Source organism: Microtus ochrogaster, linkage group LG7_11, assembly GCF_000317375.1.
Source record: "Microtus ochrogaster isolate Prairie Vole_2 linkage group LG7_11, MicOch1.0, whole genome shotgun sequence".
NCBI lineage: Eukaryota > Metazoa > Chordata > Mammalia > Rodentia > Cricetidae > Microtus > Microtus ochrogaster.
In genome coordinates this window covers 23,493,717-23,498,993 of record NC_022032.1, presented here as the reverse complement: position 1 = coordinate 23,498,993, position 5,277 = coordinate 23,493,717, and the positions used below count along the sequence as shown (strand labels likewise).

Sequence of the window (5,277 nt, the reverse complement as noted above, 5' to 3'; positions counted from 1 at the left end):
AGTGTAGGAGTCGTTGGTCTGAATCAAGACCTCTGGTTTCCCGTACAACATCACCACTGTGCTGAGCCCTCAATGAAACTCTTCTCTGATATCCTTTTGTTAGCCTGAATCTTGGAGATTTTGCAGTTCTTGTTCTGCAGAACCAGTTCCTTTGCACATTTCCAACAGGTCAAAGATGGGGCAGCTGTTAGGGTGGGCCAACTTAAGGTCCATGATATGGGTCTAGGTGGGTAATTGAGCTGTTCCATCTGGGCCATGGGGACCATCCCCTCAGGGGATGCTCTCCCCAACTCTCCCAAGTCCATGCCTTCAGGGCCAACTTTGTCACACCTTTGGTATGGTGTGGGCCCATTTCCCCCTAGTATTGTGGTCAGCTTTCCCATGGGGTTACGGAGCTCAGCAACATCACTCTTGCAATAGTGTTCAGAGATGGGCAGGGTTAGCTATCCCAGGGCCAGTGAGGGACAAGGCTGGCTTAGCACAGTCCTTGGATTTCAAATTTCATGGTCCCTATGACCCGCAGTGGCAACACCAGCCATAGATATCAACCTACATGCTGGCTGCTGTTGGGTCACTGAACGGATATGGCCCATGGCAGCAGCCTGAGCTCAGTCTCTTGTGACTTTGCAGGGTACACAGACTGACCAAACTCCACTGGTAACGTGGCCCACAGACTCCAACATGGCCATAGCTGGAGGCCCAGCCCGTTGGCATCCATATTGCCTTTGATGGTACCATGAATCATTACTATCAACACGGACCATGGACCCAGACACAGCCCAGATGACACCATGGCCCCAGTGGCAGCACAGCCCTTGGACACCAACATGACCACTGGATCTGGCCTAAACCCTGGGCATTTGTGTGGCTTTTGGTGGCACCATAGGCCATGGACATCACAGACCCTGACAGTGATAGGACCATGAACCCAAACATTGTTCCAGGTAAAAGCCCAGGTTTCGATGTCACCATGCCACTCAGGTTGACATGGAACCTGTGACAGTGTGGTTGTTAGACTCCCATATGGCTCCAGGTTTACCCCAGGACCCCTGGCATCAGTGTGGTCCTTGATAGTGTCAGAAGCCACTAACATCAATTTAGACCCATCCTGAACTCTGGTTGTGGTAGGGTCACAGACCTAGGCATTACGCTCATTGCAGCTCAACCTCGGAAGCCTTCCTGGATGACAGTACAGACCATTCAGATTAGCATGGCTCCAGTGGAAGGGTGTCTGTTGGAAATCAACATGAACTTAGGTGTTTGACCAGAGCCCAGTCATCCTCACAGTTTTCAGCCGTCACTGGAGCCTTGTATATCAACACAGACCCTGGTTGCTGCAGAGGTATGGCCCCAGGCACCAGTCCAGGCTGGATGTGAACATGTCCCCAGGGTGACAGGATAGGACAGTCAGATCAACATGACCCTGGTGGCAGTATAGCCCATGGACACAGGTGGTGGCCCACACCCAGGCAAACCATGGCTTTGGGAGCATCGAGGGTCATGAACATCAACATAGACCCTGGCTGCTACAGACCCAGATTTAGCTGTAGGCAGTAGCCCAGGCTTGGATGTCATCTGGTTCCTGGGTGGCAAAGAGGCTGTCAACAAGAGTCCATTCCTCACATCTCTGGCTTCTTCAGAACCCCCTCTTACCACAGCACGTGAACAATTTCACTACTCTTTCTTCTCCCATTTCACCACTATATATTCGCTCATCTTACTGGCACCTGAGCCCCACTGCCTTGTCTAGCTGGTGGTAAGTGGGTATTTCATGCAGGCTGCACTGTGAGAACCCAGGATGTTTGGTGGGTGTCTTTCACCTGCTTGGCCCACCTGGAGGGAAAGTTTTAATATTCTAACTCATTTTCTCTAAAACAAAACCTTTTTAATACCCCCATTTTTTTTTCAGAAAATACCAAAATGTTCTCAAACAGAATAAATGGCATGCTTTTCCAATTTGTTTGCCTACACATATTTAAACATTTAACTGGTTCTCAAAGGTTCCTGTCCATACATTATAAGTGGATATTAAACTTATATTAATGTGACTCATGAGTTATTAACAGCCATTTTTCTAGTATTCTTTTATTCCTCTTGTATCATGTTTGTAAAATTTCCAGTGTATTATATCAGTGTGTCTTTGATTTCCATATGAATCTGGTTAGCCTTCATCTCTTTCCAAATGTGATTGAGAGAAACTCCACAGGTTTCATTAAGCATTCAGCACCTAGGAATATAACTCTTGCATTAGAGGAGATAAGTTAATGCGTTTTCAAAGAATTTAAAATTAACAATTTTGCATATTAGGTATTCCTTTACACTTACTCCAAGTCTAAGGTAACACATTGACCATTTCGAATAACTTAGAGATGATGGGGTTCCCAAATTTGAAACATTTCTTCAGATAATGTATCCTCTTCCAGCAGAAAATACTTGCTAAAAATAATGAGTGCTGGATTGTGGTGGTGCATGCCTGTAATTTCAGAACTTTAGAGGCAGAGGTGTGTGGATTTCTATGAGTTTGAAGCCATCCTGGTCTGTAGAGTGAGTTCCAGGACAACCCTGTCTTGTAAAAAAAGAAAGAAAAAAAAAGAAAAGAAAGAAAATGAATTTAAGCTAATTAGTAAGTACACAATAAGCTTTATCAATTAATAATTTGATTAGTAGTATGTTTACAACATTTTCTGTAAACCATTAAATCTTTATAATTTGTAAGAAAGAAAATTCTCAGTTTAAATTTCTCATGTGTTAAGTACTTTATGATATAGACAACTTTGAAAATATAGTCAAAGATATTTTAGCTCAACGATTATTAGAATGCTATGTCACTTCTCCTTTTATAAGGTTCAATTCTGCTACAGAATGTCTGGAGACATTGCCATCACTAATTGTACACTTAGATGCATCAGAAATGGGTTAACACGAAAGCACAATATCATTACAATTGACAAGTTGTAGACTTGCTATAAAGATCTGTAAACAACCACTCTACGCTTGAGCACAGCACTTTGTAAAGTGTTCTGTGTGCAAAACAGCAGAAACTTTAAAATTCCTAAAAGTGTGAACATCATCTTTTTTTGTTTGTTTGTTTGGTTTCTTTTGAGACAGCATTTCTCAGTGTAGTGTTGTTGGCTATCTGGCAACTCACTGTAGGCCAGCCTGGCCTCAAACTCAGATATCCACATCCTGCTGCCTCCCGAGTGCTGGGATTAAAGACGGGTGTCACCACCTCACAGAAATGCCATCTTTTCTTAGTAGGACTATTAATATATACCAAATGCATTGTATTCTAAAACAGTAACATCTGGGAATATGGTAGGACTTTTCTTAGATTATTTTTAATGAAAAAAAACTAGATGTAGTGGTTGACATTTTATAAAAAGAAAATTAAAATAGTATATATGACAAAGATGTTGAAATAATAAATATCGCAAAAATTCCAATTTTATTTGAAATCATTTTTTACATTATATGTGATATTTATTGGAAGGATTCAAATAAATTTACTAAAAAACTAACATGTTTGGATGAGTCCCTTTTGAACTACTAGCTTAGGAGTATGCTGTACTCCCATATACGCGTTCAGCTCAGAGTCCTGAGTTACACTCAAAGCTCTAGGGAAGACACATCAGGTCAAATATGTGATAAGTGCGGCTGATAAAGTGACTTGTGAACAATGGACTTGCTGTGCATTTCTGAGGATCCCTAGGACATAGGAAGGTGTGCCTAGTGTGGCAGCACTTCTCTAGCCCCACCGTTTGGGGAGCATGGAAGACAGGTGGTGTTCACTGTGCAACCAGCCTCATTAATCACTGAGCTCTGTGTTCAGCAAGAGATGAGGTGGGTAATGATGAACACCCATGTTAACCTCCGGCACCTAATCATACATGTGGATATGCATACACAGGTACAGCATACATGCATGAAATAACCACTCTTAAATAAAAAACAGGATATTCACCCTCACCCCACGTCTCTCATTTTGAAACAGGTTGTCATTATTTTACTGAGGCCATCTTCAGGATCCTCTCTTCTCCTGCCCTCCTATCCTTAAGGCTAGTGTTATGGAGGTTTGTTTTTTTTTCGGTTGCATTTGGTTTATGAGTTTGTTGTTGCTTTTGGTTATTTTTGGTAGTTTGTGAAGTTTAGCTTATAGCTGTGTTGGTCTAGTGTGGCCTCAAACTGATGGCTTCATGCCTCCATCAAGTCCCTGTTTGTATTACACCTTCTTAGCAATGGAAATTAGAAATTACTCAGAACTAGATACGGTTTGAACTCTGCCAGATCCATGGTACTTGCCTTGTGGCTTACAAGGTTTTCTTTATTTTATTTACTACACATCATTGACAGACTTTTTTGGGGGGGGGAGTGGAGGAGAATTTTGATTTTTCTTAATTAGTTGTATATCTCATATATAAAACATGGATTGCCACTGTTGATAGTTCCTAGTGATAGGTCCAACTTGCCAAAGTCCTTAGGTTTTTCTTGTTAAATTTTCCTTCCTGATTGATTGAATGATAACTTATTCTTTTTTTTTTTTGAAGTTGTTCTTTTTTTTTTTTTATTGAGAAAAGGAAGGAAAAAAAACCACAAGTTTCTGCCTCCTCCCAGCCTCCCATTTCCCTCCCCCTCCTCCCACTCTTCTCCCCCTCCCCGCACTCCTCTCCCCCTCCCTCTCCAGTCCAAAGAGCAGTCAGGGTGCCCTGCCCTGTGGTAAGTCTTAGGTCCGCCCCCCTCCGTCCATAACTTGGAAGGTGAACATCCAAACTGGCTAGGCGCCCACAAAGCCAGCACATTAAGTAGGATCAAAACCCCTTGCCATTATCCGTGGCTTCTCATCAGCCCTCATTGTTCGCCATGTTCAGAAAGACTGGTTTTATCCCATGCTTTTTCAGTCTCAGTCCAGCTGGCCTTGGTGAGCTCCAATAGATCAGCCCCACTGTCTTTGTGAGTGGGGATGTAGCTCAGTGGTAGAGCGCATGCTTTGCATGTATGAGGCTCTGGGTTCGATTCCCGGCATCTTCAGGTAATAACTTATTCTTAATGATATAGGAAATATTAATAAAAATATAAAAGCAATTTGGGAACTGAAGCTTTGCAAGTGTAATTAAATATTACCAAAAAGAATAATATCTTCACCCTGCTTTTATAAGTGATTTTCACATATTTAATTTATTCATAGGTTCTCTTTTTTTGCAGAGTTCATTGAGGTAAGCACTAATTTATAAAGGTGCAATTTATTTAGCGTTGACAAAGATACAAATAATAATCCTGTCA

At 42.1% G+C, this 5,277-nt stretch overlaps 1 non-coding gene across 1 annotated transcript; it reads left to right on the top strand.

The window, feature by feature from the left end:
• The first annotated feature begins 4,953 nt into the window (after positions 1-4,953).
• Trnaa-ugc lies at positions 4,954-5,025 on the top strand. Its single transcript has one exon. It is a non-coding gene; the product is annotated as a tRNA-Ala (tRNA).
• Positions 5,026-5,277: the final 252 nt, after the last annotated feature.